This window comes from Manis javanica, chromosome 10 (assembly GCF_040802235.1).
Source record: "Manis javanica isolate MJ-LG chromosome 10, MJ_LKY, whole genome shotgun sequence".
In the NCBI taxonomy this organism is placed as follows: domain Eukaryota; kingdom Metazoa; phylum Chordata; class Mammalia; order Pholidota; family Manidae; genus Manis; species Manis javanica.
The window spans coordinates 81,241,783-81,264,024 of NC_133165.1; the positions used below are offsets into that span (position 1 = coordinate 81,241,783).

At 42.3% G+C, this 22,242-nt stretch overlaps 2 protein-coding genes and 1 pseudogene across 6 annotated transcripts in view; 1 reads left to right on the forward strand and 2 right to left on the reverse strand.

The window, feature by feature from the left end:
- Nucleotides 1-17,068, reverse strand: part of LOC108397625 (olfactory receptor 6C74-like) — a 41,892-nt gene extending 24,824 nt beyond the window's left edge. For both annotated transcript variants that reach the window (XM_073213431.1, XM_073213429.1), the window contains exon 1: nucleotides 16,957-17,068. The gene's annotated coding sequence lies outside the window, so the exon portion shown is untranslated. The remainder of the gene's footprint in view (nucleotides 1-16,956) is intronic.
- Nucleotides 1-22,242, reverse strand: part of LOC140843595 (olfactory receptor 6C74-like) — a 116,905-nt gene that overhangs the window by 7,780 nt on the left and 86,883 nt on the right. For 2 of the 4 annotated variants that reach the window (XM_073213428.1, XM_073213425.1), the window contains exon 1: nucleotides 16,957-17,095. The exons of 1 other annotated variant lie outside the window; for it this stretch is intronic. The gene's annotated coding sequence lies outside the window, so the exon portion shown is untranslated. Of the gene's footprint in view, nucleotides 1-13,099; nucleotides 13,235-16,956; nucleotides 17,096-22,242 lie in introns of those variants that run through there. One more of the 4 variants, XM_073213426.1, reaches the window with a different exon arrangement.
- LOC140843594 (olfactory receptor 6C65-like) lies at nucleotides 17,134-20,356 on the forward strand (annotated as a pseudogene).

Here is a 22,242-nt window from a genome sequence, read left to right on the forward strand (position 1 = left end):
CCCAGGATTTGGGGGAGCTGAAGAGCACTGGATGGGAGTGAGATTATCTTCCGAGAACTTTCCAAAGGTAAAGAAAGGAGATTTTCAGGCAGGATACTAAGGAGCAGGATGGTATAGTGGCAGCTGCATCCAGGTCAGCCAGGAGATGGGTACTTGCAAGCCAGGAGCTCTCAGTAGCCCCTTCCCAACTATCTGGAGTGGAACAGAGAGAGTGACACACTCAAAGAAAGGTGACTGTGGGCAACCTCACAGAGGAGGTGTGCTTAAGGATTTGGGGTCTGGAGGGTTTTTTTGTTTGTATCATTAATCTACAATTACATGAGGAACATTATGTTTACTAGACTACCCCCATCACCAAGTCACCTCCACTTACCCCATTACAGTCTCTGTCCATCAGATTACTAAGATGCTATACAGTCACTACTTGTCTTCTCTGCATTGTACAGCCATCCCTGTGTCACCCCCTCATTATACATGATAATCATAATGACCTCTTTCTTTTCTTTTTTTATCCCCCACCTTATCCCTCCCTTCCCACCCATCCTCCCCAGTCCCTTTCTCTTTGGTAACTGTTGTCCATTCTTGGGTTCTGTGAGTCTGCTGCTGTTTTGCTACTTCAGTTTTTATCTTTGTTCTTGTACTACACATATGAGTGAAAGCATTTGGTACTTGTGTTTTTCCACCTGACTTATTTGACTGAGCATAATACTCTCTAGCTCCATCCATGTTGTTGCAAATGGTAGGATTTGTTTTCTTCTTATGGCATTGTGTATATGTACCTCATCTTCTTTATCCATTCATATTGATGAACACTTAGGTTGCTTCCATTTCTTGGCTATTGTAAATAGTGCTGTGATAAACATAGGGGTGCATCTGTCTTTTTCAAACTGGGCTTCTGCATTTTTAGGGTAAATGCCTTAAAGTTGAATTCCTGGGTCAAATGGTATTTCTATTTTGAGCTTTTTGAGGAACCTGCCTACCGCTTTCCACAATGGTTGAACTAATTTTGCATTCCCACCAGCAGTGCAGTAGGTTTCCCCTTTCTCCGAAACCTCGCCAACATTCGTTGTTGTTTGTCTTTTGGATGGTGGTGATCCTTACCAGTGTGAGGTGATATCTCATTGTGGTTTTAATTTTCATTTCTCTGATGACAAGTGATGTGGAGCATCTTTTCATGTGTCTGTAGGCCATCTGAAATTCTTCTTTGGAGAACTGCGTGTTCAGCTCCTCTGTCCACTTTTTAACTGAATTATTTGCTTTTTGAGGTGCATGAGCTCTTTATATATTTTGGATGTCAACCCTTTATCAGATCTGTCATTTATGAATATATTCTCCTATACTGTAGGTTATCTTTTTGTTCTACTGATGCTGTCCTTTGGTGTACAGAAGTATTTCAGCTTGATATAGTCCCACTTGTTCATTTTTGCTTTTGTTTTCCTTGACTGGGGAGATATGTTCATGAAGAAGTCGCTCATGTGTATGTCCAAGAGATTTTTGCCTATGTTTTTTCCTAAGATTTTATGGTTTCATGACTTTCGTTCAGGTCTTTGATCCATTTCGAATTTACTTCTGTGTATGCGGTTAGACAGTGATCCAGTTTCATTCTCTTCCCTGTAGCTGTCAGGTTTTTCCAGCACCAACTGTTGAAGAGACTGTCATTTCCCCATTGTATGTCCATGGCTCCTTTATCATATATTAATTGAACATACATGTTTGGGTTAATATTTGCAGTCTCTACTGTGTTCCACTGGTCTGTGGCTCTGTTCTTGTGCCAGTACCAAACTGTCTTGAGTACTGTGGCTTTGTAGTAGAGCTTGAAATTGGGGAGCGAGATACCCCCTTCGCAGGATTTCTTTGGCTATTTGGGGTCTTTGGTGTTTCCATATGAATTTTTGAACTATCTGTTCTAGTTCTTTGAAGAATGTTGTTGGTAATTTGATAGGGATTGTATCAAATCTGTATATTGCTTTGGGCAAGATGGCCATTTTGACGATATTAATTCTTCCTAGCCAAGAGCATGGGAAGAGTTTCCATTTGTTAGTGTCCTCTTTAATTTCTCTTAAGAGTATCTTATAGTTTTCAGGGTATAGGTCTTTCACTTCCTTGGTAAGTTTTATTCCTAAGTATTTTATTCTTCTTGATGCAATTGTGAATGGAATTGTTTTCCTGATCTCTCTTTCTATTAGTTCATTGTTAGTGTATAAGAAAGCCATGTATTTCTGTGCGTTAATTTTGTATCCTACAACTTTGCTGCATTCCGATATCAGTTCTAGTAGTTTTGGAGTGGAGTCTTTAGGGTTTTTTATGTACAATATCATGTCATCCGCAAATAGTGACAGTTTCACTTCTTCTTAACCAATTGGGATTTCTTGTATTTCTTTGTTTTGTCTAATTACCATGGCTAGGACCTCCAGTAGTATGTTGAATAACAGTGGGGAGAGTGGGCATCCCTGTCTTGTTCCTGATCTCAGAGGAAAATCTTTCAGCTTTTCACTGTTCAGTACGATGTTGGCTGTGTGTTTATAATATATGGCCTTCATTATGTTGAGGTACCTGTCCTCTATAACTATTTTGTTGAATTTTTATCATGAATGGATGTTGAATTTTGTTGAATGCTTTTTCAGCATCTATGGAGATGATCATGTGGTTTTTGTCTTTTTTTTTTATGTGGTGGATGATGTTGATGGATATTTCAGATGTTGTAACATCCTTGCATCCCTGGGATAAATCCCACTTGGTCATGGTGCATAATCCTTATGATGTATTTTTGAATTCAGTTTGCTAAAATTTTGTTGAGTATTTTTGCATCTACATTCATCAGGGATATTGGTCTGTAATTTTCTTTTTTGGTGGGGTCTTCGCCTGGTTTTGGTATTAGGGTTATGTTGGCTTCATAGAATGAGTTTGGGAGTATTCCCTCCTCTTCTATTTTTGGGAAAACTTCAAGGAGAATGGGAATTATATCTCCTCTGTATGTCCCATAAAATTCTGAGGTAAATCCATCTAGCCTGGTGGTTTTCTTGTTGGGTAGTTTTTTGATTACCACTTCAATTTCTTTGCTGGTAATTGGTTTGTTTAGATTTTGTGTTTCTCCCTTGGTCAGTCTTGCAAGGTTGGATTTTTCTAGGAAGCTGTCCATTTCTTCTAGGTTTTCCAACTTCTTAGCATATAGGTTTTCATAGTAGTCTCTAATAATTCTTTGTATTTCTGTTGGGTCCGTCATGATGTTTCTCGTTTCTGATTCTGTTGATGTGTGTTGATTCTCTTTTTCTCTTAATAAATCTGGCTAGAGGCTTACCTATTTTCTTTATTTTCTCAAAGAACCAGCTCTTGGTTTTATTGATTTTTTTCTATTGTTCTATTATTCTCAATTTTATTTATTTTTTCTCTGATCTTTACTATGTCCCTCCTTCTCCTGCCTTAAGGCCTCATTTGTTCTTCTTTTTCCAATTTTGATAATTGTGACATTAGACTATTCATTGGGGTTTGTTCTTCCTTCTTTAAATATGCCTAGATTGCTATATACTTTCCTCTTCAGACAGCTTTCGCTGCGTCCCACAGAAGTTGGGGCTTTGTGTTGTTGTCATTTGTTTCCATATATTGCTTGATCTCTATTTTAATTTTGTCATTGATCCATTGATTACTTAGGAGCATGTTGTTAAGCGTCCATGTGTTTGTGGGCCTTTTTGCTTTCTTTGTACACTTTATTTCTATTTTTATACCTTTGTGGTCTGAAAAGTTGGTCGCTAGAATTTCAATCTTTCTGAATTTTCTGAGGCTCTTTTTGTGGCCTAGTATGTGGTTTATTCTGGAGAATGTTCCATGTGCACTTGAGAAGAATGTGTGTCCTGCTGCTTTTGGATGTAGAGTTCTATAGATGTCTATTAGGTCCATCTGTTCTAGTGTGTTGTTCAGTGCCTCTGTGTCCTTATTTATTTTCTGTCTGGTGGAACTGTCCTTTGGGGTGAATGGTGCGTTGAAGTCTCCTAAAATGAATGCATTGCATTCTATTTCCTCCTTTAGTTTTGTTAGTATTTGTTTCACATATGCTGGTGCTCCTGTGTTGGGTGCATATATATTTATAATGGTTATATTCTCTTCTTGGACTGAGTCCTTTATCAGTATGTAATGTCCTTCTTTATCTCTTGTTACTGTCTTTGTTTGGAAGTCTATTTTGTCTGATACTGGTACTGCAACTCCTGCTTTTTTTTTCCCTATTGTTTGCATGAAATATCCTTTTCAATCCCTTGACTTTTAGTCTGTGCATGTCTTTGGGGTTGAGGTGAGTCTCTTGTAAGCAGCATATAGATGGGTCTTGTTTTTTTATCCATTCAGTGACTTTATGTCTTTTGATTGGTGCATTCAGTCCATTTACATTTAGGGTGATTATCAATAGGTATGTGCTTATTGCCATTTCAGGCTTTAGATTCATGGTTACCAAAGGTTCAAGGCTAATTTCCTTACTATCTAAGAGTCTAACTTGACTCACTTAGTATGCTGTTACAAACACAATGTAAAGGTTCTTTTCTATTTCTCCTCCTTTTTCTTCCTCCTCCATTCTTTATATATTAGTATCATATTCTGTATTCTTTGTCTATCCCTTGATTGACTTTGGGGATAGGTAAATTTTGCATTTGCTTAGTAATTAGCTGTTCTACTTTCTTTACTGTGGTTTCATTACCTCTGGTGACAGCTAGTCCACCTTAGGAACACTTCCATCTATAGCAGTCCCTCCAAAATAGACTGCACAGATGGTTTGTGGGAGGTAAATTCTCTCAGCTTTTGCTTATCTGGAAATTGTTTAATTCCTCCTTCAAATTTAAATGATAATCTTGCCAGATAAAGTAATCTTGGCTCCAGGCCATTCTGCTTCATGGCATTAAATACATCATGCCACTCCCTTCTGGCCTGTAAGGTTTCTGCTGAGAAACCTTACATGTTAGCCTGATGGGCTTTCCTTTGTATGTGATCTTATTTCTGTCTCTAGCTGCTTTTAACAGTGTGTCCTTATTCTTAATCTTTTCCATTTTAATTACTATATGTCTTGGTGTTTTCTTCCATGGGTCCCTTGTGTTGGGAGATCTGTGGATCTCCATGGGTGAGCAACTATCTCCTTCCCCAGATTGGGGAAGTTTTCAGCACTGCCTTCTCAAATACAGTTTCTATCCCATTCTCTCTTATCTTCTTCTTCTGGTATCCCTTTAATACAAATATTGTTCCATTTGGATTGGTCACACAGTTCTCTCAATATTGTTTCTGTAAGATAAATTCTAGCTGAAATAAACAGGCGAAGAGAGGCAACAAAGGGCCAGGTAGTTTATTTGAACGCAAACACCCAGGTAAGATTTCTCCAGTCTACAGAAATAGTGGCTGGGGAATTCGCATGCATAAACAGACAGGCAGCGAGTTTTTAAAGAAGGCAGGGGTAGGCAGAACTTATATTTACAGTGGTGTGAGGATTGGCTAACATAAGGCACATTTTTCAGGTAGGGAGGGGGCAGCAGCTGGGGACTTTGACATGTCATCAGGGTCTGACATGGGAGGGAGCAGCAGCTGGGGACTTTGACATGTCATCAGGGTCCGACGTGCTTGCTCTTCCCATCAGTGCTCTCAGCCTTACATTTCAGTCTTTTGGTTATAATGGGTGCCGATTCGATCTGGCTACTTCCAGCTGAGGAGGGGCTATGTGGGGGGTTTAAGGCTGGTTGATGGCCTGATGCTCAGTCGGGAGGGGCGAGTAATCATGCAGCAACAGTTGATTAACTTTTATGTGTGAAATTTCTGCTATGTGCTGTTGAAGGAACTTGAAAACACACGGGGCGATAAAGAGTAAACCACAAACTGTTATTAAGAGGCCTAGCACAGGCATTAGCCAGGCCATTATGGGAGACTGAAGCCACCCATAAGGGTTGCCTTCAGGTACTCGTGATTTGTGGAGGTCTCTTTGTAATTCTTGCAGTTTTTTTACGCTTTGCTCTATGACCCCAGACACATTGATACAGTAGCAGCATTCTTCCTGCAAGAAAATACAGGTCTGCCCTTTTCTGCAGTAAGCAGATCTAAGGCCCGCCGATTTTGAAGGGTGACCTGGGCAAGGGAAGTAAGTTGTCGCTGGAGGGAAATAAGGGAGGTTGAGGTTTCTCCCAAAGTTAGGCTCACTCTGTTGTCTAATGCTGCCAATTGACTTGCTAGACTTTGAGAGCTCACTAAGCTATGGCCTAATGCTCCTGCCCCTGTGGCAGCTGCGGACACTGCAGTAACTAGGCTCACTACCACCAGCACCGGTAGATAAACCACCCTCTTCTGTCTAGTGTTTTGATATATAGACCATTCATCTAGTGCCTGTCTTACCTCAGGTTTGCTGTACAAAGTTAGTTGGGGCACTAGCATTACCATAAAGCAGGGCCCTACCGTGGTGCTGTTGATGCATTGGGTAAGCCTGCTATTGCACCAGAAGAATCCACCTCCTTGAAGGGAAATTGCAGTGTCTACAGTCACCCGTCGTCGGCATTGGCTTCCCATTGGCCATTCTGAGATAGTGGAATGCTGGGTCAGGTAGCAGGTTAGCTGGGATGATGGCTTTTCATGCCGTTTTCTGGTGACACCGGACTTATGCCGAGCTTTGGGCTCAAGGCTTGTTTTCCACATCGGTACCTCACTTAAAGAAGGCCGCAGTCTTTTTCAGAGTTTACTGGTTGAGCCTGGAAAAAACTAAGGGAACTGCAGCCACCGGGGGGCATCAGAGGAAGGCGCAGAGGAAACAATTACACACATTGCTGAGGATATGTGAAGCATTAAGAAACTGCACTGTTTCTCTAAGACTCTGGCCCAGGAAAGTTCTGTTCCTGCTGGTCGTAGAGAGTGGGGGTAGGGGCCCGAGTGGATCCTCTGTTTTAGTGCCTGTTATGTTTTAAAAATATTACTTGATACCCGTGCCTGGGTGTTTAAGACCTCCATGAGAGTGGGGTTTACAGTGGTCCACTCTCTTTTGATGTCGATTGTGCCCTGTGGAAAGGCTTGACTGCTTTCGTACAGCTTGCCCTGTACTCCTTTTTCCCAACGTTGGTCCCGTGGGTCACTATTGGTAATGTATAGCCTATTTTTTATCTTGGTAAACATTTTGTCATTGGTTCCCCTTGTCATGTCTCTTACTGTATGGACTTTATATTTGTTTGCTTCAGGATGGCATCCTCCATACATGTCAGACTGGAATGTATATGTACTAGAGGTCTGGTCGTAAGGGAAGCATAGTGTTGGGTTTGAGAAGGTATTTAAAATGTCTGTGTATATTGGTATTTGAACTGGTGCCTGACAACCCGCACGCAGGCAGCTTTGGGTGCCTACTTCTCGGGCCTCAGTTCCATGAGGAAGGGTTAGGTTAAGCCTGAATTTCCATGCCGAACAGCTCTGCCTGGAGACTACAGGGTCATCTATTTGGCTGGCTGTACTTGATACGACTAACCCATAGCTTAAGAGGACCAACTTCACAAGACACCCACTCGTCATGTCTGGGTACCCGTTTGAGCCTAGAAAGGTGATACCAGGAGGACTGCCTGTGTAGTTTAGCTGCTGAGGGTGTAGTGAGGATTACTATATAAGGCCCTGTCCAGTGGGATTGGAGAGATTTTGGCTGGAGTTCTCTTAGGAGCACTTTATCTCATGGCTGAAGGATCGCTACGTCTCCTTGGTTGCTGGATGACGTAGGCTGGGGTAGGAGCTGGTCTGCATGTTCCCTAAGAAGATGCCTCAAGAGTGTAAAGTAAGGAAGGTAGGAGGCCAAAGGAGGAGAGGTAGTGGGCAGGCCTGTGTTTAATAACAAGGGCCTGCCATACATCAGCTCAAATGTGCTTTGTCCTGCTGGTCCCCGGAGGCCAGCACGCAGCTGAGGGAGAGCGATGGGGAGAAGATCGGGCCATGAGAGCTTTACCTCTAGAGACAGCTTAGTTAGTTGGTCTTTTAAGAGACCGTTAGCCCTTTTGACCTTACCCGACGATTGGGGGTAGTAGGGTATATGGAGGTTTCAGGTGATATTGAGAGCCTCGGTTGTTAGCTGGGTGACCCGAGAGACGAAAGCAGGCCCGTTGTCCGACTGTAGCGAGGCAGGCAGGCCAAAATGGAGGGATGATATGCATTACAATGTCTGTGCCATCACTGAAGCTGTCTCTTGGTTGGTGGGGAAGGCTTCAATCCATCCTGAAAAAGTATCAACTAGAACTAGTAAATACCTGAGTTTTTTATGTTTAGGCATGTGGGTGAAATTGACCTGCCAGTCCTGTCTGGGGATGGTTCCTCTCATCTGGTAGAGGGCCATCCGGATTTTCAGAGCACCTTGAGATGAGACGCGATGACAAGTAGTGCAGCCTTGGTGTACCTCATCTATGGCCTTGCGGAGACCATAAGGGGCAAATACAGGGGAGAGAATCCAGTGCATGGCTTCCGGCACAATGTGTAGAAACTGATGAATTTTGGATACGACATCCCTGCCTTGGGCTTGGGGGAGGACAATTCATCCTCTGAGATATATCCATCCCTCATCTCCTAACACTCCCCCTTGATGTAGGAGCAGTTGTCGTTTATCATCGAGGTATTGTGGCAGTAGAGAGGAGGAAAGAAACAACACAGAGGGTGGGCTAGACCCGGATGTTAACTGTCGGGCCGTGGTGTCTGCCAATGCATTACCCCTGGTTACTGGATCATTTCCAGTTTGATGTCCTTTACAATGCACGATGGCCACCTCCTTGGGGTCCTCTAGGGTCTGTAGCATGTGGCTGATAGCCCTGCCATTGATGATTGGGGTTCCCTTGGTGGAAAGGAAGCCCCTTTCCTTCCAAATTGCTGCATGAGTGTGTGTCATCAAGAAGGCATATTTAAAGTCAGTATAAATTGTGGCTCTCTTCCCAGCGGCCAGCTATAATGCTCGGGGAAGAGCTACTAATTCGGCTTTCTGGGAGGTGGTCCCAGATGGGAGTAGGTTTGCTTCTATCACTTGTGACAGAGATACCAGTGCATAGGCTGTCCTTTGCACCCCATCACTCCCCTTCAGCGAGCTTCCGTCTATGACAAAGATCAAGTCAGGGTTTTCAAGGGGCATGTCTTGTAGACCCTCTCTAGGTTTTCTAAGAGCTTCTACAATCTCTACACAGGAATGAGTGGGCTGAGCTGCCTGATCACTGACAGGAAGCAAGGAGGTTAGGTTAAAGGGTGGAGAGATCTGTAGGGTTACCTGTGGATGTTCAATAAACAGAAGGTGGAATTCTTGTACCCTTGAAGGACTCAAGGAGGCCAGGGATTTATGCCTCAAAAGATCTTGTAACCGGTGTGGGGAATACACAGTAATGGGCTGTTGGAGCATTAATTTCAGGACTTCTCAGGTCAGACTTCCCACATTTGCCAGGGCTCAGAGGCAAGGCTGCCACCCTCTGGTGGTGGCATCCAACTGTTTGGAGAGAAATGCAATGGGATGGCACCCTGGCCCCACTGGCTGTATCAGCACTCTGGTGGCCACTCCTGCCCTTTCTGCTGTATATAGGGTAAAGGGCTTGCTTAGGTCGGGGAGCATCAACAGTGCGGATGAGAGTAACTCATTCTGCAACTGACTGAAAGCAGAAGCTACATCAGTGGATGAAGTTAGCGTCCCAGTAGGAGTCTCTGTAGCAGCCACATAGAGCGGTCTCGCCAGAAGGGCAAAGTTAGGCACCCAGTGTCTGAAAAACCCTACTAATCCTAGAAAGGATAGTATCTCGGCGCCTGACATAGGTGGCAGGAGAGCTTTAATTGCAACCACTAAGTCCGCCGTCAGGGCTTCAGTGGTGGGAGTTAGAGTCAGCCCAAGGTATGTAACTTGCGGTAGAGACAGCTGTGCTTTGGCCAGGGATACCCTGTACCCCAGGTCTTCCAGGAAATTGAGAAGGGATGTGGTGTCCAGGACCGAGGCCTCCTTTGAGGGGATGCAAAGTAAAAGATCATCCACATATTGTAGGAGAGTACTCTTGCCCATTGAATGTCGTGAAAGGTCCTCTGCCAGGGTGTGTCCAAAAAGATGGAGGCTATCTCTAAAACCTTGAGGTAGAACTGTTCAGGTCAGTTGTCTAGATCGACAGGTATCAGGGTCTTCCTAGTGAAGGCAAATAGCGGCTGTGATTCTGAGTGGAGGGGTATAGTGAAAGAGGCATCTTCAAGGTCTAGTACAGTAAAATGAGAGGTACCGGATGGGACCTGAGATAGAAGAGTGTATGGGTTAGGCACTACTGGGTGTAAAGGGATACCAGCCTCATTAATTATTTGGAGGTCTTGAACGAGGCGGTATGCTCCAGAAGGCTTTTTTACTGGCAAGATGGGAGTACTGCATGGAGAGTTAGTCGGTACTAAAAGCCCTTGCGAGAGTAGACGATTAACAATAGGCTGTAGTCCCCTTCGGTGAGCCTGCGAAATAGGAAATTGAGGCTGAGAAGGGAAGTGGGATGGGTCTTTAAGATGTATTAAAACTGGGGTGTGGTGGGTTTTGCCATCACGGGGGTGGAGATGTCCCACACAACTGGATTGACAGCAGTCCAGGGAGTTGGGAGACTTAGGTCTCTGTCGTCTAACTCTCCTTTGCAGACTAAAGCAACAAGGGAGTTTCTGGCATTTTTCTAAGCATTTAAAAGGTGGGAGGGAAATAGAGGCTCCAACTTATAGAGCAAATCTTGTCCTAACAGAGGGATAGGACAGGAAGGCATGACAAGAAAGGAATGGGTAAACGGGATCCTTTGAAAGGTGCAGGCTACTGGGCTGTTCTTCAAAGGCTTGGAGGAAGTTCCCATGACTCTAACTATAGAGACCTTGGCAGGGTATAAAGGCCCTTTAAGGAGGGGAGAACAGAGTAGGTAGCCCCCATGTCCACCAAGAAAGAGATGGACTTACCCACTACCCACAGCTTAGCCCTGGGCCCGGCGAGGGTGATCGGGGTGTCCGAGTCCAGGCGTCTTCAATCTTCAAGAATGCGCAGCAGGTCTGAAGAGTAGTCCCTCAAGGGCGTCTGCCCCCTGCGGGACTCTGCTGCCAGGGGAGGACCACCCTCTAGTGGACAGTCTACTTTCCAATGACCTTGCTTACCACAGCTGGGGCATGGTTCAGTCAGTTTGCGTGGGTTTGGGCACTTCCATGCCCAGTGCCCTTCTTCACCACACTGAAAGCAAGGGCCCGGAGGTTCGAGTCGATCTTCAGGGACACCCTGACCATCTCTACGAGCCAGCCACAGAGCAGCTGTTATGGTATGAGTTTGTTCTGCCATTCGGGCAGCTGACTTTCTCTCACTCTTGTCCTCTCGGGCATGATAAACTTTAAATGCCATATCTACCAGGTCTCCTAGAGGGGTTTGGGGACCATCTTCAGCCTTTTTAAGCTTGCGCTTGATGTCAGGAGTGGACTGAGTTATAAAATGCATGGCCAGGAGAGAGGAACCTAACAGTGAGGCCGGGTCAATCTTAGTGAAAGCTCCTAGAGTTTCTTTGAGGCGCTTGAAGAATTCTGATGGGTTTTTGTCAGGTTTCTGGGTAATTTCTCCAAGCTTATAATAACTGATAGGTTTTTGGGCAGTGGAGTTCATACCTGCCAATAAGTAGCAAATCATGCAATCCCGGCATGCTTCACCCTCAGGAGAATTATAATCCCGTAGGGGTTCTTGTAGAGGAATAGCTTCTCTGCCATAGGTTCCCACTCATCCGTGGCATGGGCCTCATTGGCACAGTGCTGTGCCACTAACATGACACAGTCATATTCCTCTGGGGTTAGAGTGGATTGGAGGACTACATGTACATCATGCCAGGTGAGCTGGTAAGCTCGAGTAAGATATTTAAACTGTTTAGCTAACATTACGGGGTTGGAGGAAAAGGATCCCAATCGTTGTTCTACTTGGGACAAGTCTGCCAGGGAAAAGGGAACATGAACTTGCACCACTCCTTCAGCTCCTGCTACCTCTCTCAGAGGAGCTATCACGTGGGCTTGAGACCGCTGTGACTTAGAGCGAGTTACAGGAGGGCTAGACCATTTGGGTGCCAGCTGAGGCAAGTAAGATGGGGTGTTTTTGAAGGAGGGGACGGAGGAGGTGACTTTGGTAGTGGGGGATACAACCTGGGAATTGGTGCAGAACTTGAAGGCAGGGGATTCGGGGCAGAACTTGAAGGCAGGGGACTAGGATATGGGGGAGTTTTATCTGAAGTGGAGTCTGCACCTGCGGAGTAAAATGGTGGCAAGACTGGAAAAGAAGGGGAACAAGGCGGAGGAGAGACTGGAAGAAAAGGAGAGCAAGGTGGAGGAGAGACTGGGAGAGAAGGAGAACAAGATGGAGGAGAGACCGGAAGAGAAGGAGAGGAGAACAAGATGGAGGACATGAACAATGAGGAAGGGAGCTGGCCCCCACGGTGGGCCTGGAGGAGTGGGAAGGGGGGAAGGGGGGACCCGAGATCCTCTGCCGGGTCCATCAGAGAAGAGCCTCCCAGTAATAGGAGTGGTAGAGCTTGGCGGTCCTTGGCGGAGGCCTGGGCCAAGAAAACTTGTGAAGGAGAACACAACATATAGATCTGGATGGGTGCGCAAAGTCCAAAAGGCCTGCACATATGGGATTTCACTCCACTTTCCGCCCCAGTGGCAATAATTAGTTAAGTCGGTGAGGAGGCCAAAATCAAAAGTTCCCTCAGGGGGCCAGCAAGATTGATTATCCAAGGGATACTGAGGCCAGGCCTGAGAGCAAAGGAAGACTAACTTCCATTTGCAAACTTCCTGGGACAAATATAGAGTAGCCAGATTAGAAATGAGACACCGCAGTGGGGTCTGAGCCTCTGCTTATGAGGACTGGTTCCCCATGTCTGTGCCCACTTCCCAAGAAAAATCCCGCTGAGAGGAGCACCCAGCATCCCAAGCGCACCAAGTCAGGGGAGACAGCCTGGGAGCCTGGGTGAGGGACGTCTCCCCCATTGCAGGGCCAGGGGCGCGTATCCCAGATACTCACAATGGATGGGATGAATACCCAAGAACTGGACGTAGCTATGACTTCGGACGGACCAGGTGAAACAGAGTTAGGAAGGGAAGCAGACCGGGGACGGGAAACAGAGGGACTCACCAGAAAATAGTCCATGCAGCGGAGAGCAGGCTGAGGTCCTGGGTCAGGGAAGTAGGGGGCAGGGCTGCTGGTGGCCGGTCGGGGCCATATGCTCACACTCCGTCCCGGGTTTCAGCACCAAATGTAAGATAAATTCTAGCCGAAATAAGCAGGCGAAGAGAGGCAACAAAGGGTCAGGTAGTTTATTTGAACACAAACACCTGGGCGAGATTTCCCCAGTCTACAAAAATAGAGGCTGAGGAATTCGTGCACATAAGCAGACAGGCAGTGAGTTTTTAAAGGTAGGGGTAGGCAGAGCTTAGATTTACAGCGGTGTGAGGATTGGCTAATGTAAGGCACATTTTTCAGGTTGGGAGGGGCAGCAGCCGGGGACTTTGATATGTCATCAGGGTCCGACGTGGGAGGAGCAGCAGCTGGGGACTTTGACACGTCATCAGGGTCTGACGTGGGAGGGGGCAGCAGCTGGGGACTTTGACACATCATCAGGGTCCGACGTGCTAACTCCTCCCGTCAGTGCTCTCAGCCTTACACTTTCATTCTTAGAGATTCTTTTTTCTCTCTGTGCTTCAGCTGCTTTGTATTCCTCTTCTCTAGTTTCTATTTCATTTATCGTCTTCAACCTAATCACTGTATCCAACCTGCTTTTAATACCCTCAATCGTGCTCCTCAACGATTGGATGTCTGACCTGAATTCATTCTTGAGTTCTTGGATGTCTTTCCGTACCTCCATGAGCATGTTGATGATTTTTATTTTGAACTCCCTTTCAGGAAGAATCATGAGGTCCATATCATTTAAATCTTTCTCGGGAGTTGTATTAACAATTTTACTCTGCCTCAGGTTTCATTGGTGTTTCATATTTGTATATGGTGCCCTCTAGTGTCCAGAAGCTCTATTCTGGAGCTGCTCAGCCCCTGAAGCAATGTCAGAGGTTACAGGGGAGCGGTCCTGGTGCCTTGGGGGAAGAAAGAGCTGTTCCCTGCTTCCCGGCTGCTGTGCCTGTCTCCACTGCCTGAACCAGCAGAACGAGCACACAGGTATAGCTTTTGTCCCAGAGCAGCCGGATATGGATCCCTGCTTTCCTCAAGCAGCTGGAATCCCAGTCTCCCCAAGAACTCCACCTGTCGCAGCTTTCCAACCCTGTAATCAGAAGAGTATGATGAAAGCACCATGAAATATAGGTTTGTGCTCCCAGCACAGATCTGCAGAGCTAGGTATTCAGCAGTCCCAAGCCTTCCACTCCCTCCCTGCTCCGTTTCTCGTCTCCCGCCGGTGAGCTGGGGTGGGGGAAGGGCTCGGGTTCTGCCGGGTCACGGCTCTGGTAAGTTACCTCATTCGGTGAGGTCTGCTCTTTTCTCCAGGTGTATGTAGTCTGGCACCATCCTCTTTCCTGTTGCTCTCTCAGGATTAGTTGCGCCAACTATATTTTCTGATTGTATCCAGTTTTAGGAGGAAGCCTCTGTCTCTCCTCTCACGCCACCATCATTAATCGACTTATGTTTTTTGTGCAATGCTTCAAACTTTCTTCTGAACCTTCATTAGGAGAATCTATAGCATTCATATTTCTGCTAACAGTCTTTTCAAGGTGTCTAGACGCCTATCATACCTCTCAAGTTCTTCTAGTCAATGACCATTGCCTGATTCAGAAGCTCACCTTTTATTTTGTTGATTGCTTCCTTTATTGTGCAGAAGCTTTTTGCTCAATGATGTCCCATGTTTCTACTTTTGCTTTTTTTGCCTATATTTCTGTTGTTATATCCAAAATTTGGTGTCAAGACCAATGTCAATGAGCTTTTCCCTGTTTTCTTCTTTTTATTTTATGAATCATTCATAAAGTGGTGAATCTAAAACAATGTACTTTTTCCACTGGATTTTTTCAGAGATTCAGTTCCACAATGTTTCTTTAATATGACTCAATAAAAAAAGAAAGGAGAGCATAGAGAAAGCAAGCTAGCAAAAAATTCAAATTCAATTGATTATCACTGAGCATATCCACTGTTCCAAGGTCAGGAATTTCCTGGTTGCTGTTGGTATAAGAGTGAGGTGACTTCTCCAGAGACACTCATGCTATTGGGTTTTATCTTAACTTGACCACTGCCTGATAATAGGAGAGCCCAGTTTACCATAATCAATTATTCCAGCACTACAAAAGGTTTCTATTATGGAAGTTGACAGCTATTTTTTAGCTTGGATTATCATGGAAGAGCATAGACCACCTGTTTTTTTCAATCCCATAATATCATTAAACAAGGACTAGAATCCATTGTGCTAATGACCTAACTAAATTTGAACTATAAAATAATCACCCTTGGGTCACACATCTTATGTATTCTCCCTAAATACATATATAGAAGTATTTATTTTAAGAATCTATAATGTTTTGCTAAATCACTTGACTAAAAATGTATGACCTTCCCCAAAAAGAACCTTAGGTGTACTAAAAAAAAATAATTCTTCAACCTTGTCTGCACTGTAGAATCACCTACACTGGGATATCTCCTGAGTCCCAGTTAAATTCCAACCTCATATATCATGTTTTCTTATTGAAATTTACAAGGAAGCCTCTGAGAGTCTGTCTTCTTTTAAAATAATAATCAGAAGGAAAATCTGAAAAATAATTAAGAAAGATAATTTTTCATCAGTCTTTCCATTTGTTTCATGGAAAGTCTAATATTATTGGTAGAATTTCCTGTTCCTCCAATACTTTTTGGCTCCCAAGGGAAACCAATTAAAGAGTATTGTCAAAATTAATTGTACTGTACATGCACCACTACTTTTCCTGTCTCCAGGGGGGTTTCTAGTATGTTTCCCTCAAAAACAAGCTCTTCTACAATGCTGTACTCAAAAACACATAAAATGTGTCTGGTTCTTTTGGAGAAAAGCTTTTTGGAAAACATGTATCACTGAGCAGTATCTGAGAAATCATGAAGCATGCCTCATTTAAATTCCCAATCAAAATACCTTTGGAAGTATGCTGATTGGATTTTCCCATCCTCATTGACTGGGTTTCTTCTGATTGAGAAATGGAGAGTCAAGGGAGAACCTGACAAGGGGGCTTTGAAGAAAATCTTTAAATTTTAAATAGTGAAAGTACAAATGTCAATTTGTTTTATACAATCGGTAAAAATGAAGAAACCCTTTTCTATCTAAAACATTGTTTCTCTTATTATAGATCATCAGAAAAGTATTTGTTTAAAGTATGACTCAGATGCATCAAGGACTATAACAAACGTGAGTATGTTTCTTCTTAACCCACTTTGTTAATTTATCTTTATAATCATAGGTCTTCAATAATTACTCTCTTTGAAATGCAGAATGGGGACATTTTGTTAAGACCTTCATTATTTTCTTTGCCTGTAGCTTCCTAAGTTTGTTACAGCTGAGCTCATAAATGTGTCACACATGCTTCAGGAGGGAATGGGGCAGCCTTTTCCAGCCAGACCTAGTCTTGTATAACCAAGTATAGTCACACCAGCCACAGGAAGCATTACTCATGCCATTGGCATCTGCATGCTCCTAACATCTCCCACTTGATTCTGTTACAAATTAGACTACTCTCATAATTCAGTCAATTGTCACCAATCGGATTCCTACCTTTCTAGTACAGAAGTCCCACCTCACCTTTGAGGCATATGTTCCAGGAACCCCAGTGTCTGCCTGAACTGGGGATACTACAGAAACCTAGATATGCTGTTTTCCCCACAGCTACATTCCTGTAATAAAATTTTATTTATAAATTAGGGTAGTAGAAATTAACAACAAACACATAATAAAATAGAACAATTGTGACTATACACAATAATAAATGTTAGGTGATTATGGTCTCTCTCTCTCAAAATATCTGATGTACTGTACTCACCCTTCTTGTAATGATGTGAGATGATGAAATTCCCATGTGACGACATGAAGTGAGGTGAATGATGTGGGCATTGTAGTGTAGCATTGGACTGCTATATTTACGTTCTCACCATACATCTGAAGGAGAATCAATCTGCTTCGGACTTGGGATGACCATCAATAACTAAAACCGCAGAAAGCAGAACCACAGATAGGGGGGATTACTGGACTGGAGGCAGCACACAAAGGTGAACCACACACGTAATATCTACCTTACTGATATTATAAAATTCTCATCACCTAAAGTTCTTGTTTTGTTGACCCACCCTGTTACTATGAGGCATGTACACATACAGCTGAGAAATCCCTGGATTTTGAGGCTACTTCTAATCTGGCTTGCATGCACACTAGTCAATCATTAATTTTTTCTTTAATTCATCAGATATGATTGAATCATGATCTGTGTTATGCGTGCAGTAGAATGGATGCTCCCTAACTGCATATACTGCTTATGTGATCTTGGGCAAGTGACTTAACACTTTTCTACGTCAGTTTCCTCCTCTGCAAAATGAGTCCATTAGTAGGACCTACCAAGAGCACAGGGAAAAGCTGTTTAGATCTCTGCTATAATATGAACCTTAATGATGATAATATCAATAATAACAATAATAAAATTTATCATATTTTATTGTATGATTACTTGTTATTAATGCTGTTGTGATAATCTTCTCTCCAATAAACAGTTGAACCTTTCACAATGTGGGGATGAGGGGCACTCACCTCCAAACAACTTTAGTCAAGAGGAGAGAATAGATCAATTTTGTACAAGGGCAAAAGGAAGAGATTTTCAATGAATTGTCCATAAATGCTGTATTTTCTATTTAAGAATAGGAAGCAAGACTTATTTAGAAAAATAATGCACTCTGCCTCAAAATTATGTTTTATAATGCCATTATTAGCATGTAGAATTTAATGGTCATCAAGTTTTTAAAAATACTGTGTATTTCAATAACCTGTTTAATCTTTCCAAATGAATTACTTGCACAGTGAAATAAGTTAAGTATTTATCATTGTTATCCTTTATGACTTTAAAACGACTTTCTGCATGTTAAAAAATTAATCAAAAATATAAAGAAAGGAATTATCAAAGCTCAGATTAAAATTTATGTTTTTAAAGTAATAAGACATGGATTCATTTTTCCCTACTAAACACTGAGTTTCAGTTCTGATGGATAACTATTTTGTCACTTGTTAATGCATGTTTTATTGTTGTCTGTGCAGAATAAGAGCACTACAATTGTATTTTAAATCATGTCATGGGTTGACATCCACTCTTATTTTTATCTACAGACCTGCAGAATAAAGGGTTTAGCCATGCTGAATAAGACATCAATTAAAGAATTCATTCTTCTGGGACTTATGGATGACCCAGAGGTACAGGCTGTGATATTCTTCTTTATGTTGTTCATGTACTTACTGAGTGTAGGTGGAAACCTGACCATCATCCTGTTAACACTATCAAATGTTTGTTTCAAGACTCCCATGTATTTCTTCCTTAGGAATTTCTCTTTCTTAGAAATTTCATTCACAACAGTCTGTATTCCTAGATTTCTGACCAGCATTGCTACGGGAGACACGACCATTTCCTACAATGCTTGCATGACAGAGATATTTTTTTAATCCTCTTGGGGGCTACAGAGTTTTTCCTTCTGGCTGTAATGTCCTATGACCGCTATGTGGCTATCTGCAAACCTCTACATTACATAACTATCATGAGTGACAGAGTCTGCAACCGGCTTGTAATCAGCTCCTGGCTAGCTGGTTTCCTCGTTATCTTTCCCCCAGTGATTATGGGACTCCAACTGGATTTCTGTGACTGTAACATTATTGACCACTTCACTTGTGACTCTTCTCCTATGCTGCTGATTGCTTGCACAGACACAAAGTTTCTAGAGTTTATGGCATTTCTCTTAGCAGTATTCACATTCATGGTAACTTTGGCCTTGGTGATTCTCTCTTATACATTCATCCTGAGAACAATTTTGAAGATCCCCTCAGCCCAGCAAAGGAAAAAGGCATTTTCTACTTGTTCCTCCCACATGATTGTGGTTTCCATTTCTTATGGCAGTTGCATTTTCATGTATGTAAAGACATCTGCACAGGAAGGTGTGGCTTTGAGCAAAGGTGTAGCGGTACTTAACACCTCTGTGGCTCCCATGCTGAATCCCTTTATTTACACCTTAAGAAACCAGCAGGTGAAACAAGCCCTTAAATAATTTACCAAAAGAATGTTCCCAAAGAAGTATTAATCTTTATGAAATCTGTAGCTGAGGCCACAAAACAGACATAAATGAAGTTACTGTTCTAAGTGGTAGGCATACCTAAGAGATTAAAGCACATAAAAATCCCAGACATTGTGGAGCAGTGTTCTAGCCAGGGGACCCACATGGCAAACAGCCAGTATAATAGACAAGTAAACAGACAAGTAAATTGCCTAGAGCATCCATAAGTGATACATATTTTTTTAAAGGAAAGCTCAGAAATCAGGTTAAATAGGGGAATCAGAATTTCAAAGTCATTATATGGCTCCTTTCTTTTTCCCCCATTTTTCAACATTCAAATGCACTTCTCTGTATTCTTTACTTTTTCTTTTCTGTCATTTTCTCAAGTCCATATAATGATCTGTTTCACACACATCAATCACAGGGGCATTGTGAGGTGTGACTTTAAATTAAGTATTACTCCTTACCATAGAAACTCAGGAGCAAGTTCTAGAAACCTATTCAAATCCTACATAAAAATAAATGATCTGAAATAAAATTCACAGTAACCCACAGTTAATGGATGAAATGGAATCTAACTTCAAAGCTTAGAAAACTACACTTATGACTGTTTTTAGCAAAGGGCACTGTCTCCTCCCTACACTTACCCCCTCATCCTATTGAATCAGGTATTCAGAATCTGTATAGGGAAAACATATATGCCTTTCCCTTTTATTTCCCTTCTTTTAAACAATAACTGAAATCAGGAGATGCTGCTGGGAAGGAGGATCCTCTTTCCACTGGGTTATTAGGGAGAATAGCTTTTACAGTCAGTCAATGCAGTGACTATACTTATACATTTTTTTGATATATCATATGATTAGAAAATAGAGGAAAAGGAAATCCCAAAAACTCAACTTATTAAGTCACTTAAAATCAATGCAGGATATTTATAACCTATTTACCATGCACAAAGGAATCAAAGGATACAAGTTTACTGGTAGTCAAAAAATAAGGGCAGTCTACAGAAAAAACACTAAGTTGTTTTCAAACAATCACTCTAAGTAGCACATACTATTTAAGCACTATGAATGGAAATACCGAAATTAAAGGTGAAATTCAGGAGCCTTAAAATTAAAAATTATAGAGCTCAGTATATGGAAAAACAAAATTAATGAAACTTGAAAATTAATAAAAATAAGAGAAAATTTTCACAAGTCTGAAAAAACTGCAATTCTAATATAAAAGTGTGAGACAAACACAAATATTATAAAGATAAAATGTTCTATATGCTGACAAAGCAATAAAATGGTATGACTATATGAGGTAATTATGGTACTGTACCAAATTAGATACAAACACTCTTAACTTTTTTTGGATATGGTATTAAATAGCAAGTATTCATAAGGCAACAGAATATCCAAATATATATCTCAGTTATGGGAGGAATTGCTGAAAAATCATACAAAGCTCTCAAAGCTGTACCTTCAAAATATTCCAAAGATTATATTAGTATCTCATTGGATGTGTAAACCTTGCATGCATAAACCTTTAATTTCAAGTGTTCATGTGTGTATGTATGTGTATGATTCACACAGTGTAGTATATTAATTTCAGCAGAGCTCACTTACTAGAAAACAAATGGAAGGAACTGAAAACCTTACTAAATAGAATGCCTAGGCTCTGTGCTTTATACATGCTTTACATTTTGATACCTAAAAAAAGTCTGTTATCTTACATTTTTGTAGAAGATTGGTGTGGAGTATCTTCTAAAATGACTGGAAATGGTTAACAATAATTTTCTAGTTTGAAGCAACAAGGGAAATATTAAAAGTTTTGGGATTCCAGAATTTCCCATCTAGAAGTGATTATAGATATATTCACATACAGGGAGAGCAAATAAAAGAGACAGACCACTAACCATAATTGCAAATGAGTTGCATAATTATTTCTTTAAGACTGAGGATATGACCTTAGAATCCTTCCCAACACAGTGCCAACACCATTAAGAGTTGGCTTGTGAGATGAGATTTATCCACACCCTTGGTATCATCCAACACTCACTTGTGGAACCCAGAAAAGAAAGGGAGTTCTCCCAGGTGACTCAGTGAATCCATGCAAATTGAGATCTACATCCAGTTCAGTTATCTTTCCATACACAGTGCTGACCAACTACTAGGTACTTCCCTGGGCTTATAAAATAATTCATGCTTTCCAAACAACGTATGCACACCAACAACTAGGAATACTTTATGGTGGCACATATAACATGAAAACCAGCAAGAAGATTCATGGTACGTATGGTCCCCCAAGTTGAGAAAACAGTATTCCTCTCCTAGTCACCAGAAAATGTTTTCTGATAGGATATCCTATCCTAAACTAATCATAGGCTTTTTCTTAAATATCAGCCTGTGAGGTTTGACAGGTTACTCTGGGCAGGCATCGAACAGAAATGACCTTGGCTGACGCTCCAGCACCTGCCCTCCCCTGCCGACTGCTGCTGACACCTCAAGATGCTCAGATGATGCTGGGGGCTGCTTGAAGGCACAGAGCCTGGGTTATAAATGCTTTAGTGTCTCCTCCCTCTTCTTTTAAGTACAGCTGCCTGTGGAGCTTCCCAGAAGAAGACATGAAAGGGCCCCTTTTTAAATATTGTAGTAAAAACAATGTGAAATACAACCTCTTAGAAAATGTTAAGCACACAATGCAGCACTGTCAACCATAAGTACAATGTCCTACAGCAGATTTCCTCCCCTCAGTCCCTGGCAACCACGATTCTACTTTCTATTTCTGTGACTTTGACTAGTCAAGGTACCTCATATAAGTAGAATTAACAGAATTTCTCCTTTTGTGACTGGTTTATGAAAATTAGCATGTCTTCAGGTTCATTGATAATGGAGAATGTATCAAAATGTCCTTTTTCAAGGTTGAACACTATTCCACTGTGCATGTCCACCACTTTTTCTTTATCCGTTCATCTGTCAATGGATGTCTCAGTGTTGCCATATCTCACCTGTTGTGAATAAGGCGGTAATGAACGTGTGAGT